The following is a 13,861-nucleotide window of genomic DNA, read 5'->3' as shown; positions in this document are numbered from 1 at the left end:
TGGTGCCCCTTTGTTTACTCACCGAATCTGCAACGGCACAGTACTTTGATCCCAGCATGATTTGCATGGCTATAGACTCCGATGCCCTTGGCAGTAGTTACTACAAAACAGCTTCATGGAAGATTGAGTGGAATCCAGTAATCACAGCTAGATATCTGCCTATTACAAATTCAAGTAGCAAGTGAATTGGGGTCAAATATGGGTCAAAAAGGTTTGCTTCCGGACAGACCCTTCTGTTTGCTCAGGTCAGCTTCAGTGAGGAAGGCCCCTTACCAAAAGCACCAGCCGGCCCTGCTCTCACACCAGGGGGCTGCTTGGTAGCACCCCCATGTGCTCTCTTGACTCTTTATCCTCAGGGGACTGGGCCTAGTTTTGTAAAGAGGAGTGTGGCAAACACAGAGTGTCGCAAACTCACAGACTGGCAAAAAGTCTGTCCTGTTCATTTTCTCCCCTGGTTTTATTGCTTCGTATTAAAAAAGGAAGTCCAGGAAATATTTAGTACAGCTGTAGAGCTGTGTCCCAGGAGCTATAAAACTTCCCGGTCCTTGGCCTCCTGCGATCGCTCATCCTTACTCCCCCTGAAACTGGATGGTGATTCCTGGGGAGGTCATTGATGTGTTGTGTCATGCATGTGCAAGTCCACTGCAAAGGTTCAAGGACAAGGAAAGCGACAGTGGAGCTCCTGTTCCCTGGTTGGCCGCCTCCTGCCCGGAGCCAGGACAGCAAGTCCACACCCCAGTTGTGCCCCAGAAAGAGAAATCAGGGCAGGTTCTCCCTCATTCAGCATGTGTCCTTTTTGCTTTAAGTAAAACCAGAGTAAAGATAGTAAGCCACTTACAATTTTGGAGAAGTGTGAATTTTTGAGGGGGGGGTTGTGTTTGTTTGTTTTGTTATTTGTTTGTTTTTTCATGAGCTTTGGCCTTTTATGTGTAGGTAAAGTTTGAGTGGTAGCATAGCTGATGTTCTATATGATTCTTCACGGAGAAAAACGAAACAAAGCAATGTCATGATAATCGAAATAATTGAGTCCATCTCATTTTTAACAGATTACTACGTCTCTGAAAATTTCCTTTAGGGAGACTTGATGAGGGAACGGCATTGGGTCACATTTTATCTGCAAGGGACAATGTCAGCAGGGAAGGTCCATGGGGGCAGGGATGGGATGATGATGGTTTATTTGCTGATACACCTGTGCTGTGCTGGAGCCGCGGCTGATCGTGGGCATCTCTTCCCCACTCTGTCTCGTGGGTCGTTTGATATTGGCCATGGTGGGAGTACTTACATCACAATAACTGGCAAACACTACAAGTCAGAGCTTTCCCCTGACCCTGCCCGAGTATCCCATGTGCTAAACGTTTACTAGCAGACCACTTAACATACCCCAAGTGCCCAGAACAGTGCTTGGTAATAGCTGGTGCCCAATAAATACTCACTGAGGGACTAAATGAAGAAAATGTTGCTCTAGTAAAATAAATAATATCCTCAAGGTATCTAAGTTTAGAATTTTATCTTGACTTTTCTTAACCGTATAATTATTGTTTTATAGGCTATATTTAAGCTGCTTTTCACACTTTGCTTCTTTTAGTCTCCATACAAAGTCTCCTCTGCCAAGTGGGAATTTTCCTCATTTTACGGAGAGGATGTGAAAATTCAGAGGTGAAGAGTAGCAAAGTGAAGGTTGTGGGGCTGTTAAGGGGCAGAGCTCACACTGAAACCCAGGTCTGGTTGATTTCAAAGCTGCTGCTTGGCCACAAGACCCAAATGCCTCACGGGGAAGTAAAGGAGACCCTTGTCTTACAACAGAAGGGAGAAAGCCTCGGGCCCATTCCTGCAGGAGCATCCCACGAGCTCCCCTGCCTTCCTCAGTTGTGAGATTACTTAAAGAGCAGAGCCACCGAACTTCCAGCTCTACACATCTGCCCTTACTCCCTGTTGAGACACATAAGAGCAGGTGCTATTACCGGGCCCTGACACAGTCAATGCACTTTGGACTCAGGGCGTTAAAATTCAGCCACCTCTTTCCCCCAACGCTGTCTCAAACCACGGAGGACGAATATGTTGGCCGAGCAGAAGAGACACAGTGCTATAAAACAGCTACAATATTTGATCTTCAGCATGAAGAAGGCTATCTCTGAACATGAGTATTTACTTGGTAAAAGACTTCGGCATCCCCCAGAGTCACCTTTGGGGTTCAAGGCTTCAGGACGCCTAGTGTGCCCCTGTCGGTTGGTAGAGGGATGACAGAAGCTGGTCTCACTCTTTGAACATCTTCAGTGAAAAGGCTGAGATAAAATATTTAAGCTCACCACCCCCATCAGCCCACCCACCTCCACCCGGTCCTGCTCTCCTGTCAGGGGCAAGTGGGCAGCTGTGTGCTCATCTCTCTCTCTCTTCTTCACTGATTCTCTCCTCCTGGGCCCTTTACCTGCTCACTCGCTGCACAAAGCAAGTAAAATAATGAGGGGGGCCACGTGATATGGCAGAACAATGGCTGGTTCTGCCAGGCCCACATTCTATACGAAAGAGAGAAATAATATGGCTGTCACTGTAGGAACAAGAATGCTTGTGGGGGAAATACAATAATGTGAAATGTGCCTATTCAGCTGCATTGAATGCTTCTGAGCTAAAATTAGGATGGGAGGCAATCAATCCTAACCATATTGCTGTAGTCTGTTTCGAATAAGATTCACAGACGTTCAGAAAGAAACTCTGTAGTGCCATTTTCCTGAAAGTTCGGTGCCTTTGTCAAAAAGGATGTCTGCTATTTCCTGCCCCTAAAAGTTGGTTATTTCTAAAACTTCATTTTATAGGTTGCAGGCTTGAGATTTGTCCTGCAACCTGTATCCACTCCGAGGCCTGGTGGCTCACTGGGGCTCTCCGGGTAGAGCAGACGATGTGCTTCTGCCTTGCTGGGGAGGCATCGGGAATCATTTGTGGGTGTTATCTGTGACCTTCTGTGAGGGTGCAGCAAACATGGTTATTTCGGTCCTAAGAGCCGAAATCTAGGAAATCTTTGCAGCATACGCGGAAGAAAGTTAATGCTGTGACTCCATAAAGAGCCCGTAAAATCAATAAGATAGAAAGAGAGCTGAGAGTGAAATAAAGTTTCATGTCTTGGGCCCAAATTGCCAAGCCTGGTGGGATGGGAAGGATGGACTGGGGCCTGTTTGTATAGCCGCTTAGGGGCTGGGTTTGGGTTTTTTTTTTTTAAATATTTAAAGATTTTTATTTATTTATTCATGAGAGACAGAGAGAGAGAGAGAGAGGCAGAGGGAGAAGCAGGCTCCCAAGGAGCAGGGAGCCCGATGTGGGACTCGATACCAGGACCCTGGGATCATGACCTGAGCCGAAGGCAGATGCTTAACCATCTGAGCCACCTAGGCGCCCTGGGTTTGGGGTTTTGACATCACTCTGGTGCAGTGGAGAGGCTCAGCAGGTGGGTGGAAGGAAATGTGACATGAGTATAGTTGCATTTCCAAAGTCTCATTCTGGCGGGAGAGCAGGTTGAAGAGGCTGGGATAACAGCCTGTGCTGGCGACATCAGGAGGGTCCAGGACAAAGACAGTGGTAGCCAGAAAAAGCCTGGAGGTTATGGCACTGAAAGACAGTTAATGGAATGACCAATTTTTTCAGAGGAAAAATTGGCAGACTTGACAATGGTTTGGATGCAGGGGTGAGGGAGAAGGAGGTGCAGGGTTGACCCCTGGACCTCTACCTGCCTGACTAAAACACCGCAGCCTGTGGGATCACTGACAACACCCAGCGCTGAAGAGGAGTGGGCTGTCGCTGTGGTGGGAGGGGGGAATCGTCAGCTCAGTGTGGTTCATGTTGAATCGGGAGCTACGGCGCCGTCACCTGGTACCACCACCAGGGTCAGGTATGAGGGCTGAGCTGCAGGGAAAAATCCACCCTCATCTGGCCATCTGGCGGTAGGTAGACTTTGGGGCATGGGGAGAGAAAGATGTGGAGACGGCCTAGGACTTCACGTTGTAGGAACTTCAGAATGAAACATCCAGGTGGAAGATGATGAACTTGGACACCACGCGGTAAAGGAGTGGCCAGGGAGACAGGAGGAAAGAGGAGGAAAACCAGAGGCGGCTGCTCACAGAGAGGGCAGACAGCTTTCTAAGTCAAAAGTGTGGACCGAGGCTGAACCTGGCTGGTGGGTCAACTGGGCTTAGCATCACCAAGCTTATGGGCCACCTTAGCCAAAGTGGTTTCACTACATCAGCAAGGGCACGGCGCAAACTGGAGTCAGCTGAGAAGTGAGAGGAAGCTAGGAAATGAAGGCCACAAATACAGAAAGATCTTTAAAGAAGGTTGGTTGTGAAAAGAGAGGGGCAAGAAAGAGAGAGAGAGAGGGAAGGAAGGAGGGGGAGAGAGAGAGACAGAGAGGGAGAGAGAGAGAAGCAAGAGGAAGAATATGAACCAGACGGGGAAGAGTAGATCAGTGGAAGGAAATTCAGACAGAGCAGGGTGTGGGCATAGACAGGCTCCAGGACACAGGCACATGATTATCTGAGCTTGGAAGAGAAATGGCTTTTCTTGAGTGACAGGAGGAAAAACAGACTGGAACAGGGTGTAGATGGAGACAGAATTCTCGACTCGGTGTCTGGAGAGGTGGGAGTTCCCATATGATGGCTCCAAGTTTTCTATGTAACATAGGAGTCAGCGGGCTGTTGCTAATAAGCAAAGATGGAGGAGTCAGAAGGGGGGGTGGTGGGGATGGAAAGACCCTGGTGCAGAGTGGACGGTGGGCTACTGACCGGACAAATGTCAGAGTAGAAAATCTGCTCCAGATGGCAAACTCTTATCTCTGCTTTAGGATCTTGTCTGTGTTGATAACAAAAGCATTCCTTTGCAACTGCAGCCATAGCAGGAACAGGAGAAGGTACTGTATTAGCTGGCTAGAGCTGCCATAACAAAGTTCCCCAGCCTGGGTGGCTTATAATACAAGAGAAACTGATTTCTCGCAGTCCTGGAGGCTGGAGGTCCAAGATCAAGATGTGAGCAGGTTTGGTTTGTGTGAAGCCTCTCTCCTTGGCTTGTGGGTGGCTGCCATCTTGCTTTATCCTCATATGGCCTTTTACCTTTGGTGCCCATCCCTGGTGTCTCTCCCTCTTCTTATGAGGACCCCAGTCATATTGGATTAGGGTCCACCCATATGACCTCTTTTAGCCCTAATTAAGGGCCAGATCTCCAAATGTGGTCACATTAGGGGTTGGAGCTTCAACATATGAATCTTGGGAACACAGTTCAGCATAACAGGTAGATAAAGATGGATTTTTTTAGAAAGTGGCAATGCTTTCCTTGTTATTGTTAAACTTTTGTTTATAGGCTCCAGGCAAGTGCTTGCTTTTTTTTTTTTAATTTTTTATGGTTATGTTAATCACCATATATTACATCATTTGTTTTGGTGTAGTGTTCCATGATTCATTGTTTGTTCATAACACCCAGTGCTCCATGCAGAATGTGCCCTCTTTAATACCCATCACCAGGCTAACCCATCCCCCTACCCTCCTCCCTTCTAGAACCCTCAGTTTGTTTTTCAGAGTCCATCATCTCTCCTGGTTCGTCTCCCCCTCTGACTTACTCCCCTTCATTCTTCCTCTCCTACTATCTTCTTCTTTTTCTTTTTTCTTAAAATATGTTGCGTTATTTGTTTCAGAAGTACAGATCTGTGATTCAACAGTCTTGCACAATTCACAGCGCTCACCGTAGCACATACCTTCCCCAATGTCTATCACCCAGCCACCCCATCCCTCCCACCCCCGACCACTCCAGCAACCCTCAGTTTGTTCCTGAGATTAAGAATTCCTCATATCAGTGAGGTCATATGATACATGTCTTTCTCTGATTGACTTATTTCACTAAGCATAACACCCTCCAGTTCCATCCACGTTGTTGCAAATGGCAAGATCTCATTCCTTTTGATGGCTGCATAATATTCCATTGTGTATATATACCACACCTTCTTTATCCATTCATCTGTTGATGGACATCTTGGCTCTTTCCACAGTTTGGCTATTGTGGACATTGCTGCTATAAACATTGGGGTAAGTGCTTGCTTTTTTTTATGTTTTATTATATTTATGTATACACCGTTATATATTTATGTTTATATATTATTATATAATTATCTATATTTTATTATATATGTATATATGCATATATAATATGTATTATATATAATTATATATATATATAAAGCTATATATATTATAGCTTTCATCCCTAAAGTCTGATAGTTTGTACTTTTTTTTTTTTTTCGGACCCTGCTTAGCTTCCGAGATCAGACGGGATCCGGCGCCTTCAGGCTGGTACAGCCGTAGACCAGTTTGTACTTTCTTTACAACTTTCTTTTCCACCTAATGGTGGGAACCTAATTATATTATTATATAATTAGATATATCTTATTATATATGTATACATGCATAAATAAATTATATATATATATATAAAGTTATATATATTATAGCTTTCATCCCTAAAGTCTGATAGGCAGTTTGTACTTTCTTTACAACTTTCTTTCTTTTTTTTTCTTTCTTTTCTACCTAATGAAATGTCAAATACTTCATAGAAATTTTCCATACCTTGTCTTAGTCGAAAATGAAGTTTGTGGGAAAAGAAGGCAAATGAAATTCATCCAATTCTTTTTCAAGTAGACCCAGGGAAATGACATTGTTCCTGCTTCCCTAAGAATTCTCTTGAGCAAGTTGCTCTGAAATGCTTTTAAAAGGAGATGAATTAAAAAATTTTACAACAACTAGTCTTGTAGTAAAGATAGGTTAAAAAAAAAAAGAAAAAGAAATATTGATATTTTTTACCGTAAGTCAAATAGTTTCACAACTATTTCTCTCAGGAAATTTTCAAAATATTTACTTCTTCATAGAAGATTCTGACAAAGTAAATGCAATGAGTTTTTTAAAGGTTAGATTTGGGTTTATCCCTCAATTGGTCCCTCTTTAAACTTTCTGATATGATTGTGACTTTATGAATATATATCATATATAACCTACTTTACCCTCTATATTCAGAGATAAAACTACTGATAGCTTATTATCTGATGTATCACTTCAGGCTAGGTTTGGCTGTGAGTTCAAAAGACCTGAAAAAAAAAGTAGGTGACACCGGACAGGAAAATTTTCATTTCCTCATGTTAATCAGCCCAGAGAAAGAATGTCCAGGACTGAGGTGCTGCTGCAGCCACAGGAAACCCAGGCTTTTTCCAAAGAAAAAAAGCTTCTCTTATAGTCTAAGGTGGCTGCAAGAACCCTAGTCATCTCAGCTGAGTTCCAACCAGAAATATGAATGAAGGCTGAATCTTCTCCTCTAAAGAGCACTCGGGAATTTCCACTGACTTCCAGTGAAATTTCACTGGTCAGAACTTGCAGCTTATCCAGAATAAATTCAGAGCTCTGTTGCTAAGAAAGATGGGGCGAGCAGGGGCCAGTGGCCACAGAGACTGCCAGCCGCTGTGCCCATCATGCACAGGCCACAGCTGCTCAGGGGGGCGTTGAACTGCAGGAACTGTAGTCTCCTTGCTCTGGCAGACAGAGGCCTGGACGGCTTGAGAGCAATGACGGTACTAATAAATCCAGAAAACGGGTGAGCAGTGCTCTGCTGGTCTGTGCAGCATTTTCATACCTGTTATCTCAGTCCTCGTAAGGCACTTCGGAGGTAAACATGATCCCAGTGACCTGAATACTCATAATTACTTTGTAAATTACCTAAAACGATATAGCCCATAAAAGATGAGGCTCCTGTGCCAGGATCTGACTTAAAACTCCATGTGTCATCTGCCGGACCAGGCTGCCTTGACGTGCCTGATTGTACCCCTGCACCCGCTGCACCCCGCCGCGCCGAGTCACAGGGAGCCCGGGCGCCAGGCTGGACCAGTCCCTCTGGATGCTGGGATCTGTTCACCCTCTCTCCCCCACTGGTACGGTAGCCTCAAGTATTACACGCTTCTCTGCTATTCCCAACTCCCTTCCAGATGATCTTCTAGAACGCAAACCCAGGCACATCACTCACCTCCTTAAAAACCTGCTAAGGCTATTGTGGACATTGCTGCTATAAACATTGGGGTGCACTCCCCTCCCCTCTAGAACCCTCAGTTTGTTTTTCAGAGTCCATCATCTCTCATGGTTCATCTCCCTCTCTGATTTACCCCCCTTCATTCTTCCCCTCCTGCTATCTTCGTCTTCTTTTTTTTCTTAACATATATTGCATTATTTGTTTCAGAGGTACAGATCTGTGATTCAACAGTCTTGCACAATTCACAGCGCTCACCATAGCACATACCCTCCCCAATGCCTATCACCCAGCCACCCCATCCCTCCCACCCCACCCCCACTCCAGCAACCCTCAGTTTGTTTCCTGAGATTAAGAATTCCTCATATCAGTGAGGTCATATGATACATGTCTTTCTCTGATTTATTTCACTCAGCATAACAGCCTCCAGTTCCATCCACGTCGTTGCAAATGGCAAGATCTCATTCCTTCTGATGGCTGCATAAAATTCCATTGTGTATATATACCACCTCTTCTTTATCCATTCATCTGTCGATGGACATCTTGGCTCTTTCCACAGTTTGGGGGGGATGGGTTAGCCTGGTGATGGGTATTAAAGAGGGCACGTTCGCGTGGAGCACTGGGTGTTATACACAAACAATGAATCATGGAACACTACATCAAAAACTAATGATGTAATAATGTATGGTGATTAACATAACAATAAAAAAATAAAAAAATAAAAAAATCTGTTAAGGTTCCTCTTGCCTTTAGGATCACTTCAGCTTCTGTGGCCAATCCTTCACAACTGGAGCTCACTGTCCTCTAGTTTCAGTGGCAATCTTCTCGCTTTCGGGTTTCCGGCAAATTTGGGCGACATCCCTTGACCAGATGGTTCCACTCCCTCTCTATCTCTATCCTTGCTGCTTCTTCTGCTGTCTGGCCCCTCTTCATCCTTCAGAGCTCAGTCCACACCTCGCCCCCGCTGGGAAGCCCCTGGCCCAACAAAGCCCTGCTAGGTGCCCTGACGGGATGCTCAGCTCCGTGTTGCATTTTTTTGTGTCTCATCCATCTCCCCAGCTAAACAGCTAAACCTGGAGGGTGAGGCCTTAAACATGTCTTTTTGTTCTGATGCTTTGACATCTGGGACCTTGCAGACCCTGCAGGGGCTGCCCCTCCCAGGACTAGCCAATTCCTAGAGATAGTGAAGACTGGCCCATGAGCATACCCTTTACACTCAGACCTGCCCAGCCACACCCCCCCACCCCCACTGCCTCCTTTATCAAGCTGTCACACTCTGAGTCACTCTTCCTCTGCCCTAATCACCTCGGCTCAGACAACTCCAGGCAACCCTTGTGCCCCAGAATCCACTGAAATTATTCAAGTTAGTCAGTCCTAGACTGCTTACCTGTTTCTTCCCACAGAGATGGCAATCAAGTCTCTCGCCCACCTTTCCCCCCACATCCCTTGCCTTGTGAGTGACCCTGGTGCTTCCCCATGGGGCTCTGCATGTCATGGCATGCCCCCTCTTCTTGGGAACCGTGAGTAGGAAATTATCTTCTCAGTGACAGTCACCAGCAAATCTGTTGGCCGCACCATACCTGGATAATTATAAAACCTGCATTTGAAACTGGGAATGGCCTCTGTCTCATCCACCACGGTGATCTAATGCCCACTCAGTGCTTGACATGGAATAGGGGCATCGTATTGGCTTGCTAAGATGGGATAAAGAAGGGGGAGTGAGTAGTTCAGTTTGGGAGGATATCCAGGCAGGATTCCTTAGGGGGTGTCATTTGAGTGGGGCTTGACAGAGAAGCAGGGTTTCACGGAGTGCAGGGGAGTGGGCAGGACATTTGAGTGGGGTCAAGAGCAGCTGCCTCTGGCTGGTGGTGCTGCCTGCCCTGCCCCCTCCCTTCGTGGTCTCCATGCCTTGACACCTTGGCTTCTGGTCCCCTCCCCGGAGGACTCCCTGACCATTCAAACCACGTAAAAGTGCCCAACCACGTGGATTTTCATAGCACTTTGTCACTCCCTTCTTAGGACCAAGAACAATTTGTGATTTTACATTTACTTGTGTAATTTGATGACTGTGCCTGCCTTCATGAGATTGTCAGTTCAGGGAGAGGAAGGGCTCTCTTTTTGTTCATTATGGCATCTCTGTCCTTCCCAAGATACTTCTTCCAGTAAAGGTGCAATAAATATTTGCTGGGTAGAGGAAAGCATGGCTGAATCCGGGAAAGAGAGAGCATTTTGGAATGGCTGAACCATGTGCTAGAGGAGAACCTGGACCTGGCTGGGTAGCTGCTCGGGGTTCCAGTCCTGCAGCCCATGTTTCGTGCTTCGGAACCAACCGTTATACAGAGAGAAGATAAGACAGAGGAAGGTGAACACGAACCAAGGTGAAGAGGTGGGAGTGCCTCAGAAACAGGGTGACGCCTACGGGGGGAGTAGGTTTCAATAGCTCAGACTGCATGGCAGGAAGCTAAGGTCAAACTCCTTCAGATTATCTGCCCAGTTCCCCTGTTCCCGCCTCGACTCCACTGCCATGGAGGAGCCAGACCGTGCACCAGCTTCCCGGGGTCCAGGGATGGGCGACGCCCTCTCCGAATCCCGGCACCTGCCCCTTTCCAGCCCACAGCCATTTCTCCCTAGCCCTCCTTTTCTTTTTCTTTCTTTCTTTCTTTCTTTCTTTCTTTCTTTCTTTCTTTCTTTTTCTCTTTCTTTCTTTCTTTCTTTCTTTTTCTCTTTCTTTCTTTCTTTCTTTCTTTCTTTCTTTCTTTCTTTTTCTCTTTCTTTCTTTCTTTCTCTTTCTCTTTCTTTCTTTCTTTTTTCTTTTATTTTCCTTTTTATTTTTTTAGCCAGAGAAGAAAAAGCTAGTGCTTTCCAAGAAAAGTGCAGTACATTCAAGAAAAACACATACAAGCAAAATGTAGAGCCATTTTTTTTATGATGGCTCATTTGCAAAGCTAAATTGTCAGACTCTTTTAATAGAATCCATCATATGTATGCATATTGCTATACAGAGTTCTTATGTTATTAGGTTTTACGCATGGACACTGTGAAAGGGAGAGAATATGATCCTGATTTTTCTATTTGTGATTTAAAAAAAATAATGGCAAAGAAAACAAAGGGCAGAGTCTTGAATTCTCAAGTCCTTAATTAAACACACACACAAATACACACACACACACACACACATGCAGACACAGGACACATGAATCCACCATCCTCGGTATGAAGAAAGGCCAGAATGTCACAGTTTCTCTTTGCTAACAATTCCTGTGTTATCTCTTAACTGGGATGGATTTAATAACTGGGAGACTGAGAGCCATTGAGATTTGATGACCCTTCAGTGGCCTCAAGTTATAGGACAAAAACTCATGAGGAAATACCTTCTAAGGACTTCGCCTTGGTGATTTCCGTAAATGACTCTACTTTAAATTGCTGGGATTGTGTAGCCTCCTACAATTACTGGTGTTCTAATTTCCTGGGACTAATTTTAGAGGGTGGAAGATTTTAATCATGGAAAGGAATTGTTTCCATTGTTCAGACTAACTTCAGAAGCTGAGTTGAAAGCAGGCGCCCGCGCAAGCCCCCAGAAAATTCCACAGGGACTGGGCGGGCCGGGCCTGTCTACTGCCTGAAAGAGAAAACCCTCTGAGAGCCAGGGCCTCTCCGATTCTCCCACTGAACTTCTGAATCTCATTTAACTTTCTTTGTGTCACCAAGGAGCCGTGGCGTCTAAAGATTTAGGAAAGATCCTCAGAATGAATTTCTATGCATCTCTCTTCCTCAGAGAACTCTCTAGAGATTGAAGAGGCCCCTGGTACCTTTTTGTGACCTTAGGATGCTGACCTTCTATATTCCTGTCAGTGGAAAGGCCTTGAGGGGGCACGGGATGGGGGGGAGTTGGGAGGGGGGAACAGAGGGTTGTAGGGAGAGGGTGGCTCCCCTCTCGCTGTCCCCGTGGCTTAGAGCTTTGTTTACTTCTTTCCCTCTCCACGTCCCACTCCTCTGAGCAGGAGATGAGAGGAGACGCTGGCCAGGCTGTCCACAAAGCGGCTTTCTCGTTACGAAGTATTAAAGGGCTCTTCCCTGACACACCTGGAAACCCACTTCAAAGTCGGGCCTGCCCACGGCGGAACTTGTCAAGCCATGGGAACTTCCTGTGCCTTCTGCATGACCTCTTCAGAGGTAATTTCCTTCTTTCTATCCTGTTGGTATAGACTCCACCCCCTGGCCCCCCACCAACACGCATTAACCTAAGTTTAAGATTTAGGATTTATGGAAAAACAGCTATGCCATGTTATGATGGTCACTTCCTAAGGATGAGCAGGGAGTGTAAAGTGGGGGGACCAGACTGCCGGCGTCTCGTGGCTCCCTCGCCTACTTGGACTGTAGAGTCTTACCGTGCAGAAAATCACCGCTGGATGAAACCTCTCCATCTCATTTTCCTTGAGACGTTCCTCATGCTGCCTTCCCACCAGCAGGTCCCCCGTCTCTCCTTTGAAAACTCCCAGGGAACACCTTCGCTGGAAGAAAACGCTCAGCTCAATAGATTTGCAACACATACAAGGTAAAAAGAGAACAGGAAACAGCCTTAGTCAAATGGACGGTGAGCGGGAGACTAAGGAAGGATAGCAGCAGTGTTGATTCTTCATGCGTTTCCTAGTGCTTTGCTTTCTCCTGTTTCTCTAATTCTTCTGTGAGGAAAGTATATTTAGACCATTTGAAAAGAAGCCACATTAAAATGCATTGGCCCATGGTAGCCTAGGGAGTCTATTCTGCTGGGACAGCTCTGGGAGCAGAACCTCAGCATTTGGGGAAATGTTAGAGCTTTTCCAGGCTAGGATCCCACCTAATTTGAGCACATGTTTTCCTGCAAATCACTGGACAGTGTCATTCAGTAGCTGCTTGAATGCTCCGGGTTAAGGGGAGATCACTACCTTACCAGGCCACAGGTTCCCTCGTTGGGCAGATCTATTGTTAGAAACAAAAAGAAAAAAATCGGAGTGGGTTAAGGAAAGAAGAGAAGGATGTGGGGGGGAGGGAGGGATAGAAAACGTTGATACTTAGTTGAATTTAGCTTCCTGTAATATTTAGGTGTTCCACCTGGTTTCCCGTTTGAGCAGCACAGAACCAGCGGACACCTTCATAGGCTCAACAACCTTCCCTGTGTGTTCTACTACTCGGAACATCCTGAGTCCTTCAATTATTCATTGAACAGCATTGCTTTTAGTCTCTTACTATTAGAATTCTTTTCTAGACTAACTGTAGTTAAAGTTTTCTTTAAAAGTGCATTTCCTGAGGTGCCCGGGTGGCTTAGTCAGTGAAGTGGCTGCTTTTGGCTCAGGTCATGATCTCAGGGTCCCGGGATCAAGCCCCACGTGGGGCTCCCTGCTCAGTGGGGAGCCTGCTTTTGCCTCTCCCTCTGCCACTCCCCCTGCTTGTGCATTCTCTCTGTCAAATAAATAAATAAAATATTTTTTAAAAAGTGCATTTCCTCTATTGCATATAACACCCAAAAAATCAAATTATTTACATTTATCTTCATCTAAAAAGATAAAAATCAATACAAAATAAATAAGAGTACATTTCTCCGAATTGAGCGTGGTGCCCTGAGGTGGGTGTAGGCAATGCACAGTATGACAGCACGAGTCCTTCTCTCCATCTGGATGCCAGACGTGTGGGTCTTCAGCTCAAGATGGCATTAGCATTTTTAGCACTTACGTCACACTATTAACTTATATTGAATTTGTGGTCATCTCAAACCCCTGCTCGAATAGCTGAAACGCATCGGCTGGGGGAGTCAGGACTGGGAAAAAAAAAGATGCAGTGTGTCTGCTGG

The 13,861-nt window shown here is 45.8% G+C and overlaps 1 long non-coding RNA gene across 4 annotated transcripts; it reads left to right on the top strand.

The window, feature by feature from the left end:
• Window positions 1-7,040: 7,040 nt before the first annotated feature.
• LOC112826575 (uncharacterized) lies at window positions 7,041-13,474 on the top strand. Of its 4 annotated transcripts, none has more exons than XR_003208982.2 (4): window positions 7,041-7,942; window positions 12,036-12,207; window positions 12,501-12,589; window positions 13,117-13,474. It is a non-coding gene; the product is annotated as an uncharacterized lncRNA (long non-coding RNA). The 4 variants fall into 4 exon arrangements; XR_003208983.2 differs by lacking the exon at window positions 7,041-7,942 and adding an exon at window positions 10,006-10,412 and having other exon boundaries at window positions 12,504-12,589; XR_003208981.2 differs by lacking the exon at window positions 7,041-7,942 and adding an exon at window positions 10,006-10,412.
• Window positions 13,475-13,861: the final 387 nt, after the last annotated feature.

This window comes from Callorhinus ursinus, unplaced genomic scaffold (genome assembly GCF_003265705.2).
Source record: "Callorhinus ursinus isolate GAN/ISIS: 27379988/994484 unplaced genomic scaffold, GSC_fseal_2.0 scaffold7, whole genome shotgun sequence".
Lineage (NCBI taxonomy): Eukaryota > Metazoa > Chordata > Mammalia > Carnivora > Otariidae > Callorhinus > Callorhinus ursinus.
Note: the sequence above shows the minus strand (reverse complement) of the source record. Positions and strands in the feature narration are given on the sequence as shown.